The sequence below is a fragment of the Uloborus diversus genome, chromosome 4 (assembly GCF_026930045.1).
Source record: "Uloborus diversus isolate 005 chromosome 4, Udiv.v.3.1, whole genome shotgun sequence".
NCBI classification, from domain to species: Eukaryota; Metazoa; Arthropoda; class Arachnida; order Araneae; family Uloboridae; genus Uloborus; species Uloborus diversus.
Genome location: NC_072734.1, coordinates 156349641 through 156368725, shown reverse-complemented (window position 1 = coordinate 156368725; position 19085 = coordinate 156349641). Strand labels below are relative to the sequence as shown.

Below are 19085 nucleotides of genomic sequence, written 5' to 3'. Positions count from 1 at the left end.
GTTGAGCGAGAACTGAAATAAATATTTAACCCGTTGCCAAAGGACAATAAGAAAGGCAGTTCTGCTTTTTGTGATGAAATTTCCCATTGTGATATGTCAGTTCAGAGTAGATAAAACGTACAGAGAGGGAGAGTGAAGCCTTCATTTCTTAAAAGCAACGATTTTAGGTTCCGAGATATATTTGAAAAAAAAATACTGGAAGGTTCAAGCAAAACGTGTGTTCTGTCGTCGTAGTTGAACCATGTGACCGAATCGGTGCTTTTGGTTTTCCTTTGGTAATTTTCGCATATTCAGGGAACTGTTTTATTTTTATCATTTTTCTAAACGATATCCTTTCGATTGTGTTACTCTTTTTCATATGGGGGATATTGCAGCGGGATTTCCCGTTTGTTCTAGAATGGGTAGTTACTTTTTTACACTTAATATCTGAGGACGCTTTTTAGCCTTTGAGTAGGGCTGAAGAAACAAACCATCAAATACGGGAGAAAAAAATAGTTAGTAAAACAACTGCTCAGTGGGCATTAGAAAAATCAAGTTGTAATAAATATACGCATTCTGACACCAAGTAGCTTAAAACATTTTCTTTTTACTTATTTTTTTCAACAAAACAGTTAAAACACTTGATAGTTTATTGAACTTTTTTAACTTTTCAATTTCCAAAGTTTGAACAGAACAACGTCTGTCGGGTCCTCTAGTGTTTTCATAAATTTTACATATGATTGGAAGGTGTAAAATTGAATCAATGAGAAGAAACCAACAAAACTTTAGAGATAAATTACATATTAAAAATTTACAAACTTTTTTTAAATGTGATTTAAATTTGCTGAATAGTTTTTCTTTTCTTTTTTAAATCAATACAACTTTTCTTATTAAATACATAAATGTAAGGCATATACCATTTATGATAAATAAATACCTTTGTGCTGCATCTCTTTCACATTTCAAAAGCCTAAAAAGCATATTTCAGCTCTAACTTCAGTTTACTTCCAAATTTGCTTCATTACTAAAAATTTAGATATAAATAATGTCTGTGTGTAGATAAATCTAAACTATGTTTAAATGACGAAGAAACGAGCTGATGTGTGCATCACATGATTTCCTTTTACTCCAATTTAATGATAATAGTGCCTCAGAGTAAGAAAAGAAGCACTTTAAATCAGGGTTGGCAAAAACCCTTGGTTTTAAAAAAAAAGCCCATGGACCCAGGGTTTTTTAAAATAAAACCCAAAAAAGTCCAACTAAAGCTTTTTTTTTTTTTTAAGTGGGTTTTTTTTTTTTTTTTTTTTTTTTTTTTTTTTTTTTTTTTTTTTTAGGGAAAATGTGGGGTGCTTGTAGCATATTGTTGCGTGAGTATATGGTCAAAGCACAAAAATTGTCTTGGGGTAAAAAAAGCTGGAAAACTAGTTAAAATTCAGCATTTTCTGAAGAAAAGTATAAAAGATCATAAAACCCAAGAATGGTGAAGTTTCAGATTTTTTAGTTTCCATGATTACCAACAGGTAGGGCAAAGTTACTTCTTGAGTGATAAAATCTATTGTTCGTTTTCAATTACTACATTTTTTTTCCATCTTACTTTATTGTATTTCATTTTGTTATGCAAAACAACTGTAGAACCTCAAGTAGTTTAAATTCCTTTTTACTGAATTCAAGATTAATCAAGACATTTCTTTGAATTTTATTCTTCCTGTTTTTCTATTTCTGTGTACAGAGTAAGAAATATTCAACTTTTTTCGCAAGAGAATGAAAATACTGCATATTCTATTCTGTTTTCTGGCCAACCGTTTGTAAAACCTGTTAATTTCTAAAAAAATATACCTTGTTTAGTCGAGATTTGTGACGTGTTGGTTTGCAGAAAATAATTCACATGAAAGCCTTTTAGCTAGAGTTTCCTCTGTACAATCTACAAATATTGAGAAAATCAGATGTGACAGGACTTAGTCAAGATAATTTGAGTTATTTATAGACCAGTTAAAGAAAAAAGTTAAATATATTTATTTAAAATCTTTGAAGTATTTTTTTTTAATGCCGTTAAGAGTTAAGAAATACTATTAAAGTTCAAAACTCATTTTTTATGTCCATTGTCTGTGATGAAGAACAAATAAAAAAGAAGTTTAAATTGTGAAAGTATATAAATTTATTATTTTTTTTTAAAAACTTCTCAGAAAATTTTAAAAAATCCAAAAGTGGGCTAAATAATGTTTTTTTAAAATGGGTTTTTAAAAAAAAAAAACCCATTGGGTCCAACCCAATTGGGTCCAATCCGGCCAACCCTGCTTTAAATGCTTTCACCCCAAGTTTGTTGCGAATCAAAGCAAAGAAAACGTTTTATACAGATAAATTTTCCCAATATTGGCAGTTTTAATGTGATTCAATTGTTAATTCTCTAAATATGGCCAAATTAAAACGAATTTCAAAAAAAAAAAAAAAAACAAATTTGTCAACAAGTTGGCCACAAAACTTGGCGATCAAAAGCTTGGCGATTTATTGCCAAGTGTTTGCAAAATTATAACAGCACTTGAGTTTGCATTGAAATTAGCACTGATTTTACCCCAAAAAGGTGTAAAAGACCCACTTAGGAACGTCTGAATGCAACTGAAAGGGAAGGTGCATAACTAGACCCCACTAGGAGTCTACGTATTAAATTTCAACTTTCTAGGACATACCGTTTTTGAGTTACGCGAGATACATACGTACATTACATACACACATGCAAACGTACATACAGACGACAAGAAAAAACTCGTTTATTATCAAGGGGATCGTAAAAATGGATATTTCGGGTGTCTATATGTTCTTAGGCATATATCCACGTGAGGTCGGGTAGAAAAAAAAATTTCAATATTCATTCGGGGCGAGCAAAATGGAAATTAAGGCCGATTTTGAGTGAAAATTCTTTCGCGAATACAATACTTCCTTTTACAAAAAAGGAAATATTGAATTCGCGAAAAAAAATTTCACTCAAAAATCGGCCTTAATTTCCATTTTGCTCACCCCCAAATGAATGCTGAGTTTTATTTTCGACCCGACCACACGTACATATGTATTTAAGAACGTACAGACTCCCGAAATATCCATTTTGACGTTTCCCGAGTTAATTACAACGCGTTTTCTCGTGACGTCTGTATGTACGTATGTATGTGCGTATGTATGTCGCATAACTCAAGAACGGTATGTCCTAGAAAGTTGAAATTTGGTACGTAGACTCCTAGTGAGGTCTAGTTGTGCACCTCTCCTTTTGGTTGCATTCGGGTGTTTCTAAAGGTTTTTTTTTTTTTCTTTTTTTCTTTTTTTTTTTTTTTTTGCCCCTTTTTGGGCGGAAATCATTATTAATTTCGATATAAACTTAAGTGGTGTTATAATTTGTCGGACACTTGGGGATACATCGGCAGCCTTTTGGTCGCCAAGTTTTGTCGTTAACTCGGTGACAAATTTGGCGATTTTTTTTTATTTGTTTCAAATTGGCCACTGTTGGTGATATTTAGAGAGTAAACTATTGAATCACATTAAAATTGCCAATAATGGGGAAATGACATTGAGTTGGAGTAAAAGGAAGTCATGTGATGCACAAATCAGCTCGTTTGTAAAAGGAAGTAAAAAAAAAATCTTCGCACACTTTTCGACATCCACGACAGACGATGCAGTTAGAGCAAGAAAAAAAACGAGCTGATGTGCGCATCACATGACTTCCTTTTACTCCAATTTACTGTCATTTCCCCATTATTGGCCATTTTAATGTGATTCAATAGTTTACTCTCTAAATATCACCAACAGTGGCCAGTTTGAAACCAAATTTAAAATAAAAAACAAAACAAAACAAAAAAAACCACCAAATTTTTCGTTAGGTTGGCGACAAAACTTGGCGACCAAAAGACTGGCGATATATCGCCAAGTGTCCAACAAATTATAACACCATTTGAATTTACATCGAAATTAACGATGATTTCCCCCTCAAAAAGGGCAAAAGACCCCTTTAGAAACACCCGAATGCCACCAAAATGGAAGGTGCACAACTAGACCCCACTAGGAGTTCACGTACCAAATTTCAACTTTCTAGGACATACCGTTTTTGAGCTATGCGACACACATAAGCACCAACGCACATACAGACGTCAGGAGAAAACTCGTTGTAATTAACTCGGGGATTGTAAAAATGGATATTTCGGGTGTCTATACGTTCTTAGGCATATATCCACGTGTGGTCGGGTAGAAAAAAAAATTCAATATTCATTCGGGGGCGAGCAAAATGGAAATCAAGGCCGATTTTGAGTGAAATTTTTTTCGCAAATACTATACTTCCTTTTACAAAAAAAGGAAGTATTGTATTCGCGAAAAAAATTTCACTCAAAAATCGACCTAATTTACGATTTCCGAGTTAATTACAACGAGTTTTCTCGTGAAGTATATACGTACGTATGTATGTGTGTATATGCGTATGTATGTAGCATAACTCAAGAACGGTATGTCCTAGAAAGTTGAAATTTGGTACATAGACTCCTAGAGGGGTCTAGTTGTGCACTTCCCTTTTGGTTGCATTTGGGTGTTTCTAAAGGGTTCTTTTGCCCATTTTGGGGGGAAATCAATATTAACTTCGATGCAAACTCAAGTGGTGTTATCATTTGGCGCACACGGCGATACATCGCCAGTCTTTTGGTCGCCAAGTTTTGTCGCCAACTTGGCGATTTTTTTTTTTAAATCCGATTTCAATTTGGCCACTGTTCGTGATATTTAGAGAGTAAACTATTGAATCAAATTAAAATTGCCAATAATGGGGAAATAACATTAAATTGGTGTAAAAGGAAGTCATGTGATGCAAACATCAGCTCGTTTGTAAAAGGAAGTAAAAAGATTAATAAAATTTTGAAAGCAGAAAGTATTGTGTAATTCTGTGCTCCTATAGAAAAAATTTAATGTGAAATTTTAACCTTTTAAAGAATTTTTTTAATCCCAATATAATAAAAGAATGATGTATGAATGATGGAAGAATAAATAAACATTATTTATTTAATAGTAAAATGTCTTTATTATTGAGACGTCATAAAAGAATAGTTTCATTATTTGTGTTTGTATTGTAAAAAAATGAGGAATACATTAGGATTGGGGAAAAAACTTCAGAACTTGCCATTTTATTTGAAGGGTTTTAATTGAAATATTTTTTTAAAGAAAATCGAAATTAAATTACAAGATTTTACTTTTAATTTTTTTTATTAATCATCAAGTAATTTATAATCTGAGATCCCACTAGGCTTGACCTACCCTCATTGAGTTTCCAGAAATTGTTAACACAGATGAAGAGTAAAAGTTGTATATAAAACGCGAAAGTAAGAATTTCTACCTCTTTCATGTGAACTAATCAAGATTGGCAGAGGTTGAAAGGTGCCTAAAACGAGCAATTTACCTTCAATGAGTTTCCTAAAATTGTTATCATAACTGAAGAGTAAAAGGGCAATTCCATGATAAGGTCAACCAGATGATCAAATTTTCAAAATTAAAATTTCTAAACAAATGAGGTGTCATTTTAAAGGTAAAGAGTTGTATATTTTGAAATGCCTGTCTAAAATTTGATCACTTCAGTTATAAATAAGTTACAGGAGGTTAACATCTTGAGTACTTTCAAACCATATTTGGTGACTCTTGAAGAAATTCTGTTTTTTCCAAAAAATACATACTAATATTATGAATTGAGATGAATAACCATTTAAAGAAACAATGTGTTGCTGGTGATGTTGCAAAAATGTGTGAAAATATAATTCATTTTGATTTGTAAAAGAATTCCTCTGGGGTACATTAAGTGTTTTACGTCCGACACCAAAATGCGCAGTTAATTATGCTGAGCCAATAATTTTAAAGCTACTTACATGTATTTTTGGGTACAAAGTAAGAATTTCAATCTCTTTGATGTAACCTATTTTCATTTTGTAACAAGTGAATATTTTTTACTAAAATCTAGGTGTCGGACGTACACCGTCGGTACATTTTTTACGTCCGACACCATTTAGTCCGACACGGTTACGTTCCTTTAAACAACATATGTTTTCAACTGTGTTTCTCCTTCTTTTTTTTTTTTTTTTTTTGCCTTTAATTTCAAAGTTAAAGTGAAACATGCATAAAAAACAACTTAGTGAATTTATTGTATATGCATTTAGGGTTGATAGGGGTAAGTAGGACCCTTTCTGAGAAAAGGTGTGTTCAATGAACGTAATACAGTTGATTAAGATCAATTTTGGCAAAGTTGGCAAATTTATAGGTGGAAAAAGAAATTGGAAACACTAAATGACTGCGTCTATGTAAAGTTGACTAAGGAAGAACCATTATCAACATTCAACCCAATAAATCTTGATGGTTTTCTTTCAGGTAAGTTTCACAAATAACTAATCACCAGCTTTTGTAGCTGAACTATCAATTCCTACTAAGTCATCACAGTTGTCCTGTATTTCACTAATACAAATATTTCATCAGAGTTGCTTTTGATTTTCAAATCCTCACTGTTTTGAGAGGAACCACTTGCCCCATAGTGTGGAGACCTCTTATAGCAAAATTTTCTGGGGTAAGTGGGGCCCTCCTCTAAAACAGTTTTTAATAATATTTTACTCAAAAATTCTGATTGCAGTATGCACTTTAAGTTAAACTGTACATGAATGTTTAATGATCATAAATAAATAAATGCTAAACGGGAAACACTTCTTTGAAAAATGCTGCTTAAACTCGCCAAAAAATATTTTTCAATTTTTTTTTTTTTTTTTTGACTAAGTTCTCTGACCTAGGAAAAAAAAATCCACATAACCCAAATATATGCAAAACTAATCACTGTGATGAATCGTGACATGATCAATGTAAAATAGTATAAAAACCATATGGCTATTTCAATTTTGTAGGTGACCCACTTACCCCAGTGTCCCACTTCCCGCAATCAACCCTACTTTTGAATTTACATGGTAAATTTTGTTTCAGTATATGTAACCTATAATTTACATATTCATTATTGTAATCATTGTTATGTATTTACATTTAAGAGCAATAGTTTACGTTCAATATGAAATATTTACGTCCGACACCGAAAATTTACGTCCGACACCCAGCTAAAAATATTTTTTAAATAATTTTATTCTTTATAATATCATTTGAAAACTGTGAAATCTGCTTCAATCATAAGTACACTTTAGAATTATGCTGTTTTTAAAATTAAAATGTAAGTCAATTCACAGACTTTTAATAATTTTTAAGTGAACCATCAAATTTACTATTTGTGTGTTTACGTCCGACACCAACACTTTAATTTTTTTTAATTTATACATTAGGGATCTATTTTAAAAAACTAACATGATTTTTTATTCAGTGGGATGTAGTAAGTATCTAGTAAATAAATTTGATCATTTTGGAACAGTTTATGTTTGGTAAATGGAATTAAAACTGAGAAATTTTTCTTCGTTTTTTACGTCCGACACCATGGAATTGCCCAAAAGATGGAAACAAAAAGCTTAAGTAAGGTTCTCTAACTTTTAAGGGTCCCTAATCAGGATTGTCATGGGGTAAAAGGTTTTCAAAGGGGGGAGATAATTTACCCCTCATCGAGTTTCCGGAAATTGTCGTCATAAATGAAGAGTAAAAGCTGTAAATAAAAGGCTAATGCAAGGTTGCCTACCTTTTTCCGGTCTCTAAGCAGGGTTGCCAAAAGCTAAAAAGTGCCCAAAAACGAGTAATTTATCCTCATCAAGTTTCCACGTAAGTTATATAAAAAGATGTAAGTAAATATATTACAAAACCAATGGTATAAGGTTGCCCAAGCAAAAGTGATCCAATCATAGGATTGCTGCTATCCGAAGTTTCTATATTAAAACTTCCTATTTTTTAATGCACTGAAACAACTCTATTCAGCATTTCTCTTCTGTATTAATAACCCCCAAACCCTGTGGCACGATAGCCCGAGGGCCAAGGCCTACTGTGCCCAATTTCGTTTTCCTGATGTTCTGGTTAGGAGGTCAGACTAGCGCGGAACCTCCAATGTTTGATTTCCAAGCACGCTTGGTACTCATTTTATCGACCCACTGAAGGGATGAACGGCTGAGTCAACCATGCCCGACTCGAGAATGGAACCCCGGGCCTGTCGCGTGGGAGAGCAAAGTGTTACCACTCAGCCACTGGGCTTCTTCCGTATTAATAAATATATGAAATCTTAAAATCAGTTCACAATGAATTAAGAGGTTTATGTATTACATCTGGTTTTAAGTTCTTTTCAATATGTTTATCAGCAAATGCCATTTTCCTTACTTTAGAAATATTTATCAGGACCAAACAGAAAATCTGTTGTGGGACATTTGACTAATTTACTTTATCGATAAATAGTGTAGCACCTACTCAAAAGTAACTTCATAACTCATAAACAATTCAATTAAACATATGTAGACAGTATCTTGACTGAGGAAACTATTTGAAGAAATGTGTCTCATATTCAGCAGTAAGTTACTGACCTTAACCCAGAGCTAAGGCAGAACTACATGCAATATACCAGACAACCAGGTTCTATCTTGAGACTGCAGTTTAATTTTTATCAGAGCTCCTCAGTCAAGAGTAGTGAATAACCGAGCTGGAGGTAGACGTCATCTCATTGTAGTTGAGAGTGCCAACAAACTAGTACATAAAGTGAATTTATCTCACCAGCAAGTGTCCGCAGCGTGGTGCGGTTCGACGTTTATCTAATAAGTCATCAAGATCTAATATGAACGAAAGGGCAGTCTCAGGATGTAATTTTTGGGCTGTCTGGTATATTGCATGTGTCTTGTTTGTTTATCATATACGATATTGAAGAAGTATTAGTGGTCAGCATTTAAAAAATGCCCCCCCCCCACTTGTTTTTCAGCACTAACAATTCAAAATCACACATCAAAGTCCACATTATTTGTAAGTCATTATTCCCTCCATAATATTTTACAAATCAATTTTTTTTTCTTTTTTCCCCCAAATATGTTACATAGATACTAATACATTAGGTGTGCCCCTCCCCCCTTAAAAAAACCGCTCAAGGAAAACACCTTCCTAAATATTTCAATGGTGCAATTTGTGCCATGACATTCTCTCCCCCCCCCCCCTCCCCGCTAGGTACCTTATCTTACTATATTTCTTCTGTGCGGATGTTTGTAGTCATAAGACTTTCAAACGACTGGACCGATTTTGATCAAATTTTTTGTGTGTAATTAAGTTGATCCAAGCATGGTTTAGAGTCACGACGGATCGAATTGGAAACGTTTTTGTTAATTAATTAATTAATTAAAACATTGGATGGTTATATCTCCCAAATGATAAATATTTATTTTAACTTATTGTTGAGCGAGAACTGAAATAAACATGTTACCCGTTGCCAAAGGACAATAAGAAAGCCTGCTTTTTGTAATGAAATTTCCTACTGCAATATGTCAATTGAGAATAGATAAAACATAGAGAAAGAGAGAGAGAGAGAGAGTGAAGTCTTAATTTCTTGAAAGCAACGATATTAGGTCCTGTGATATATTTTAAAGTGAAGTACTGGAAGAAATCGGGTTTCTTTTACTAGGTTCACGCAAAACGTGTCTTCTGTCATCATAGTTGAACAACGTGAACGGATCAGTGATTTAGGCTTTCCTAACCAAATTATCAGAAAGTATCGAACCTAGCAACATTTGTTTCTTGGCTCAAATCCATCTGAGTTTTGGCACCAATGGCAAGAATACTTTTAAGGATTATCAAATAATCAGTACACATTTTTAAAGGAAAAGATGGTGGAATTTAAAGACAAAACAAATTTTATTTTCTTCCAGATAAATTACAACCGGGTAGTTCTGTACACAAAAGATCAGTGCAGTGGAAGATTTTTTATCTTTGGGGTAGTTCTCAAAAGGTAGGAGCAAAAAAGTTAATTCTGAGCAATTTTTAAAATTTTAAAATTTGACAAAATTTTGTTTTTATTGCATAGTAGTACACCTAAAACATCATATACAAACATAAAAAGACAGCAGGTATTTATAAAAATTATTAAGGGGCAAATTTAATGATCGGTCTGTAGATAACAGATTTTGGCTACAGTTGTCCAGCAGGTAACAGATTTTGGACATCATCATAATGTAAGGTTCATAATTTTTGAACTTTCCAAAGAAAATTTTATTTATTTTTAAATTCTGCAATATATATAATAATAATATAAAACAGTTAGAGTTTGCTTGTTTGAACGCGCTAATCTCAGGAACTACTGGTTCGAATTGAAAAATTCTTTTTGTGTTGAATAGTCCATTCATTGAGGAAGGCTATAGGCTAACAACATCACGCTATGACTAATAGGAGTGAAGCAGCAATAAAAAATGTTATGAAAATGGGAAAATTTAATTACAATATAGAATACTTGGAATGCAGAATATGCCTAGCCACAGTGGCTCAACCTGAAGATGTGGATGTTGCGATCCATTGGGCGTTGGTTCGAGTCAGCCATGAGGCAATTCTCGAGGGTACTTTTCAGAGAAAATCCAAAACAATGTTAAAATGATTTGTAATATATATATATATATATATATATATATATATATATATATATATATATATATATATATATATATATATATATATGCATCATTGTCTTATTTTTCTTATTAATTAACTAATAATATAAAGCTGAAGAGTTTGTTTGCTTGATCACCCTAATCTTAGGAACTAACGGATAGAATAGAAAAATTCTTTTTGTGTTGAATTGTCCATTTATTGAGGAAGGCTGTATGCTATATAACATCACGCTATGACTAACCAGAGTGCAGCAGCAATAAAAAATGCTATTGAAACAGGAAGATTTATATCTATACTAATAATATAAAGGTGAGGATTTTGTTTGTTTGAACTCGCTAATCTCATGAACTACTGGTTCGAATTGAAAAATTCTTTTTGTGTTGAATAGTCCATTCATTGAGGAAGGCTATAGGCTAACAACATCACGCTATGACTAATAGGAGTGAAGCAGCAATAAAAAATGTTATGAAAATGGGAAAATTTAATTACAATATAGAATACTTGGAATGCAGAATATGCCTAGCCACGGTGGCTCAACCTGAAGATGTGGATGTCGCGATCCATTGGGCGTTGGTTCGAGTCAGCCATGGGGCAATTCTCGGGGGTACTTTTCAGAGAAAATCCAAAACAATGTTAAAATGATTTGTAATATATATATATATATATATATACGCATCATTGTCTTATTTTTCTTATTAATTAACTAATAATATAAAGCTGAAGAGTTTGTTTGCTTGAACACCCTAATCTTAGGAACTAACGGATAGAATAGAAAAATTCTTTTTGTGTTGAATAGTCCATTTATTGAGGAAGGCTGTATGCTATATAACATCACGCTATGACTAACCAGAGTGCAGCAGCAATAAAAAATGTTATTGAAACAGGAAGATTTATATCTATACTAATAATATAAAGCTGAGGATTTTGTTTGTTTGAACTCTCTAATCTCATGAACTACTGGTTCGAATTGAAAAATTCTTTTTGTGTTGAATAGTTCACTTACTAAGGAAGGCTATAGGTTTTTTTTTTTTGGAATCAGATTGACCAAAATATTTGTAATTGCAAATTAATTGTTTAATTAATTGTTTAGTTCTATGATTTCCTAATAGATGGCGGGGTAAGTTTAGTTCTATAAATTCCTACTAGCTGACAGGGTAAGTTTACTCTTTGAGAGGGCGCTGGCCGACAGTGTCGACAGCTGCAAGGAACCATGCCCATGTTATGCTGTTGTGATCAGTGAACAGATTTTTGATTTATTTTTTTTTCGATGTTCAGGTACATAATTTGATTTCGTAGGATATTTCTATTGGATTTTTTTTCCCTTATTTGTTCATATGAGCGCAGGTGATAAAAGTCGCCAAAACTGACGCATCTGGCGAAAACGGGAATTCCCTGCTGGTAACCCTTTGCTTATCGTACGCTGTTAGTTGTCGCCTAACAGGGTTTGCTTGGCGATTTTTGTGCAAAGAAGAGAAACACCTAAATATCAGAACATTAAGAACTATTTCTTTACTAATAATAAAGCTGAAAGTCTGTCTGGATCTCTGTGACATGCATTGCGCCTAGACCGTTCGGCCGATTTTCATAAAATTTGGCACAAAGTTAGTTTGTAGCATGAGGGTATACACCTCAACATGATTTTTTGAGGATTCGATTTTGTATTATTTCTATTCCAATTTTAAGAAAATTTTATCAAGCAAATTATTACAACTTTGGACGACTAAATTACGAAATTATCATAACATGGAACAGTAACATGGGCAAGCAATTGAATATAGCAAATTGGTGAGAAAATCATCATTCAATATTTAAATATAGAGGAGAACCAAATGACCTTTTAATTTTCTACTACAGGCAAAGCGGTGCAGGTACCACTAGTATTTAATAGCAGTTTAGATGTCGATTAATTGTAGTAATTTGAAAACATTTTATCCAAAATATCAATAAAAGGTACAGATGTGATATACCCCCCCATTTGGCGACATTCGATTTTTTTGCACAAAATTAAAATATTTTTCTCGCCAATGAGGCGATAATTTTTTATGCATGGCATACCTGGCCAAACTAACCTGTGTTTAGCAACCCGAAGGCAATCTTACAGATCTGTTCAAACTTGTTTACTTGGGTTGTTTGGGTTTCACGCAGGAGAGATACGTGGTGTTGTTTCGTGCAATATACCTTACAGGAATGCTTATTTTGTGTTAGTTTAAATTCAGTAGTTGTGTTTTGAAGTAAAAACATTAGAAAATGCCAGTTTCTTCAAACTTGAAGGTTAATTAAAAGTTAACTCCAACGTGGTGTGTATCTGTAACGTGCCATTGTCATATGATGTATTGTTTTAGACTGAGTGTGAATATTTATACCATATAAAAAGGTAAGTTCTTTATTTTAGAATTCAAAAAAACCTCTCACTTCCAAAATTCTTTGTTTTTACAAATCCTTGAGGGGTTCTTGTACTTTTTAACTTTATTTTTACTGTATGTAAATTAATTTTACAGAAATAGTACAGTTATTTTGTTCTAAAAGTTAATTCTTATCGATGCTACGAATTATTTAGACATTCTATTAACGTGCCTCCTTTAGGTACTGAATTTTATGTTAACAATTGAAAGTTCTTTTGGTTGTACTCTTAAAAATGCTGAATTTTATTAATAAATCTGCACAATAATGGTGCATATTTCACACTTAAAACTGTGTCATTATTGTACACTGAACGGAAGGAGCCACCCTTGGGTGTCTCCATGAAAATATACATAACTGTGACCATACTCCGACTGTAATGTATATCAACAGTCGGAGGGATAACGGAGGGATCCTGGCGAGCCAGAGGTCTCATAGTACTTTCGTAATGAGACCGAGGCAGGGCCGGCGAGCCGAGGTCTCATTACGAAAGTACTATGAGACCAAGGGCTCGTATCCCGGAGAAATGATGAAAAAAAAATTAATGCATTAATTTCGACTTGTAATTAATACAATAATTTACTTCATTGTATATTAATATGTTTACAAAAAACCCCGGCCCTGTACATTTTTGAAGCATATATTCGTGATGTTTTTTGTTGTGCTTTTATGTTGTTTTTATATATATTGTGTTCTGAAGTGCGTTGATCATGTTTTTTTATCTGATTTTTTCCTGTTGGCGCTAAAAAAGCATCGCTAAGAACGATGTATGACATATGTCGTCATACATCGCTTTCTTGGCGCCAACAGGAAAAAGTCGCCAAGGGTGGGGTATATCACATCAGTTCCCAATAAAATAACATAACCATGTTTGAAATGTTGCAGAGCTATTAGCTGCCGCCTTTTTGTTTACTAAAATGTATTCGTTACGATCGCAAACTTGTGTTTCTACTGTTACTTATGTAATGTTCAATGCATAACGTACTAATTATGCAAAATACCAATGGATTAAAGAAATCATAATTATAATAACCTTTTTTATTAAGGTTATAAGACAGTAGATCAATTTATAATAATGAAAAAATGGACAGAATTATTGGCGTCTAGATCGTAACGCTATTTGGACATCTCGCATGCATGTTTCCGAAAAAGGATCTTGCTTCTAAGATACAGCATAAAAGCATATGAAAACACTTTAAAATGATTAAAAATTGATTTTGAGGGTCTAAAAAAATACCTTTAAAACATATAAATCATATACCTAATTTTTAAATAATAGCTTTGTCCAGATCATAACTTTTGGACATATCAAACTTCCAACTTACTTTCTTTCTAAAATCGTTTACAAAATAAAATGTCTTAACTTTTGTAATTTGTGGAAAATATTATCAAAAAATTATTCAGTTTGAGATTCATGCCCTTATTTTTTTTATTTTTTTTGAAACATATGGAAATAATTTTTTTTTTTTTTTTAAATATTTTTTGATGATACATTTGCTCAGTTAACGTCTCGAATGTCCAAAATCATGTTTTTTAGCAAAGAAAATTTTTTTTAAAGGGGAGTTGAAAAGCATTTTTTCCATAATTTATGTCCATTCTTGTCTCTATACAGTATAGTAAAATTTTACTCAAAAATATTTGAGTAGATTAAAATAAGAGTTATTTGGTGTTGTTAAAGCTTCAAAGTTTAGGTCTTTGTTTGCTTACACCTTTTGAGAACTGCCCTTTGGTAGAAAAAAAAAATTAGGCAATGTATGAAGTTTTGAAAGTTTTTGTTCAAAAGATCAGACCGCTAATCAATCGGAGTTCGCTTCGCTCACTGATTGGCTGGATTACAGTAACGTGGTGGTTTGGTGACTTTGGCCATAAACAATAGAGTTGAGTGATCAATTGTTTACATTTTAAAGCTACTGTTAATGTAATTTATCGTATTCTTTGTTATTTTGGGAAATATTTCAAATTGGAAGAATTGTTTTTGGTTTTTAAAGTGTTAAGTCATTTTAGTTGAAGAATGTTTATTTTACATTGGGGGGGGGGGGGGAGGGTGAGTGATTTTCGCTTATTCAGAGAACTGTATTTACCTTATTCATTTTTGAAATGATATCTCTTTGTTTGTTTTATTCTTTTTCACATGGGGGATGTTGCAGCGGTGCCATTTGTTCTAGATGGGAAGTTAGTTTTATACATTTAATATCTGAGGACAATTTTTATTCTTTGAGTATAGCTGAAGGAACAAACCATACAATCTACGAAGATCTTTCAAGTATACGAGAAAAAATAGTTAATAAAACAACTGCTCAGTGGGCATAAGACAAATCAAGTTGTAATAAATATATGCATTCTAACACCAAGCAGCTTAAAACATTTTCTTTTTATTTATTTTTTTCAACAAAACCATTCAAACACTTGATAGTTTATTGAAATTTTTTAACTTTTCAATTTACAAAATTTGAACAGAGCAACGTTTGTCGGGTCCTCTAGTTGTATCAAAAAATCTAGTTGTATCAAAAGATATATCTTTTTTAATTTCAAATTATTTGATTTTTAATCAAAAGGATCTAGAGAAAAATCTTTGATTCCCTAAAGACCCTTGGTCTTAAAGTTTGTCGAAATTTTAAGGAAAAGAGCCAAATTTAAAAAACTTGAGGAAAATTGAAGCTAAAGGCAGGCATCTGCATGTGGCAGAACATCCATCAGCTGTGCTTCCATTACTCACTAAAAATCGCTAAATTTGACAATTTTCGTTACAATTTCGGCAGACTTTAATACCTTATATTTCAATAATGGGTACATAAGGGCAAATAACTTCTGCATCCAAAAAAACATGGTTTACTATGCTCTTACGACTGTTAATTATTACACTACCATACAGCTTAATAAGCATTCTTTTTCCATTTATTCATTTCTGATAAGTTATGTTATTATATTTCAGATTGAATACAGTATAAGCTTGCCGCTTTGATACAAAGCAATTTTCTATACAAGATAAAGATTTATTATAATGAATACATTCGCAGAAAAGTAATAGAAATCATGGACAAAGATATTTTCAATGCTCATGAAATCGTATTTCTATATAGCATAAAATATCAGAATACACCTCAAAAATATAGTCAAAGTGTAAAGATGGTGACGACTAGAAAACCTCTGGAAATTTGGGAAGGGGAAGTTTGATTTTTTACTGGAGAGGTTTATCCCCACATGGGAAAAATTGAAATTTTTTTGCACAAAATAATGTATACTAAAAAATTTATTGTTCCAATGCTTTTTATTTTTTGCATTTCTTTATGTTCAATATCTCACATGAAAACACTAACTTTGATAATGCAAGCTGTAACATAATTTAACTTCCCTGCATGCAGGGCCCAATTTCCCAATAGGCAGAGTAGGCAGCTACCTTGGGCGGCAAATTTTGCTTTAATCACACATTTATTAAATTAATTTGTTATTCTTGAAAGTAAAATATTAGCATTCTTTCATTTTCCACAGAGGCAATTTTTTCTTGTAATTTAACAATGATTACTTTCACACATCTTATTAAAGTCAAATGTTTTTCAATCAATAGATCAGCGTAAGACAGTAAGTAAAGACCAAAAAGCTCGTGGCGATTTCAGAAAGTGCCATGGCCTTTGGCCAAATGTCGCAACAAGATTGTAGTTTGACGAAGATTTTTAGTGCTATACTAAAGTTTATTCCGCACTGGTTTTTTGAGTGTTTGAGGTTTATTTTCTTTCTTACATTATTACAGTGAAGCACCATTCATACGTTTTTGAAGGGACTGTATGAAAAAAGCGTATAAAGGAAAAAACATATAATAGGTATATATTAATGTGTATTGGACTTTGCGGGGACCAATTTAAAAACCAACATTAAAAAAGACAAGTTTTATTATAGAAAAATCATGCTTCACTATTTTGTAATCATCATTAAAAGATGGTTATACAAAACCCAATCCATTCTAAGAAATTACATACAATATTTTAGCCTATGGAAACTTTTACTTGCAAAAACTTTTTTCAGTACCAGATCTACGTTTCTTTTGAACCAGGGAAAAAACTCAAAACTGCCGCCCTTACACAACTTTTTTCAAGTTTTTACATCTAGTTTCAATGAGACAAACACACAAATAGGGGGAATTTACCGCTCCCAAAAAAATACTGCCCGGGGAAAGAACACTGGCTCTTCCTGTTAAGTAATATGGTATTTAATTGTCAAAATTTGTTTTGTATACCTCCATTTGAAAATCCGCAGACCACTACTAAAACATAATGGTATATTTATATATAATTCAGTCTAAAAAAATGCAACTACAAAGTTTCCAACTTTATAGTTTTGTCTTTATTTTCTTTTAAAAAAATATGATAAAGAAAGATCAAAGACAATTTCACTAACAATAGACAAGCAACTTAAATTAAAGAGTTCAGAATAAATGCACAATCGGTGCTAAAACTGAACAAAATCTGGATTATGTATGCAGTGAGATTTTGTATAACCCGTTCTTACAGCAAGACAACACATGTTTTGGATTAAAAAACCGGCACTTCGTATACATGTGTATAAAATGCCTAAGCGTTTCATTTTTAATATATAGAATCAAAATGCCTTAAACCAGAGATTTAGGCTGCAATCTAAAATGTAAAATGTGAAAACGAAATATTATTTTAAAATATCAAATGAAATGTAATACATACATACTAGTAGATCCCACAGCTGTTCAATTGCGCAAAAATATCCACACCCGTAAAAGTACATCATTTTGACTAAACATTTAAAAATGCATAAAGTTTTTTAAACATAAACAGAACAACCACGCGAAAAAAATTGCATACTCTCCATGAACGGTTCAGTCTCATCTCCCTCCCCGTAAAAACATTTTGACAGATTCCAGTAGCAGAAGTCACAGTTTCTCTTTCGTTGGAATAGAGGTTTCGAATGATAAATTGTAGGGTGTGTTCGCATGGAGTAACCGGTCAGCCGCGGATGACTCGGCAACATTCAGAAATAGGTACCGGTCGCACACCGGTGCCTAGCCCGGTGTGCGATCCTGGGGGCCCTACAACGTAAGTAACGGCCCATTCTGGTGATGACGTTTTCTCCCTCACGAAAAGCGAGAACAACCGAGAAAATAGCCGGTATTTTGTCTCTTTTTCCAGCGTTCCGAGAACTACTCGTGACGCGGGAAAGGAATCTCTTCAGTCAGACTGGAGTTCTTTTTTCCTACGGCAAAAGAGGCTTACAACTCCGTTTCCCAAGGCATTTGCGGATTCCCGTACTTATTGAGTTTTTCCGTCCACAGCAACGGGGATCCGCAACTTTTAATTCCACGGCGTTTCGGGATCCGAAGGGTTATCTCATGGCCAAACAAATTGGCAGATACATTTTTTGATATGTCATAATCAACTTTTTTTTTCCTTTGTGCTTACGCATTTTATTAATTTTATTTTTGACTTTTTTTTTTTTTTTTCAAAATATTCTTTCGAAACAATACTTTGAAATGCAAAGTGGTGCCTTTTTGTTTGCCTTTATTTATTATACATCAGCTTCCAAAACCGTTTTTCACGGTAAGTAAGCGAATAAAATTTTACAATGGTCTAGTTTTAAGATTACTCCTTCCCCCTAAATTGTTGATAATGTAGTCTCATCTTTACGGTTATGTTTCGTAAAATTAGAAATGCAGATTTGCGAAGCACGGTTGCTTTAGTTTGAAACTAGTTACTGTTAATTTTCGTTTACACCAAAGAATTCTCTTTTGGCACAAACTTTCATGCACCACATATTTAGGTGGAATCTGCTTAGTAATTAAAAAAAAAAAAAAAAAACAGTAAGCAATTGTTATATTTTTTGAAAAATAAACGATGGACTCGCTCTTGATTATCTTTGAAAAGCAAAACAAAGGGCTTTTAAGAACCATTTGACAAAATTTTTTTTGTTCATAATTACCCCACTAGAAACCGTGAAAACATTATACCTATTAACGCAAAAACAAATCTATTGTTTAATCGCATTAACGCTTACGGACCAAGATTGTGGACAATTTACCCAATTTTTTAAAAACCATTAATAATCGAAATTTGTTTAAGAAAAGGCTGAAAAATATTATACTCAATTCTACTGCAGTCAATTTAGGATAAAGTAGCATATTTTGTAATAATATATCTGGGTTC

General features: G+C 32.7%; 1 protein-coding gene across 3 annotated transcripts in view; it reads right to left on the bottom strand.

Moving 5' to 3' along the window:
• The window catches only part of LOC129219691 (CYFIP-related Rac1 interactor B-like), a 60483-nt gene extending 42707 nt beyond the window's left edge, over positions 1-17776 (bottom strand). For 2 of the 3 annotated variants that reach the window (XM_054853971.1, XM_054853973.1), the window contains exon 1: positions 17613-17776. The gene's annotated coding sequence lies outside the window, so the exon portion shown is untranslated. The remainder of the gene's footprint in view (positions 1-17612) is intronic. The other variant, XM_054853972.1, reaches the window with a different exon arrangement.
• Between the last annotated feature and the right edge of the window lie 1309 nt (positions 17777-19085).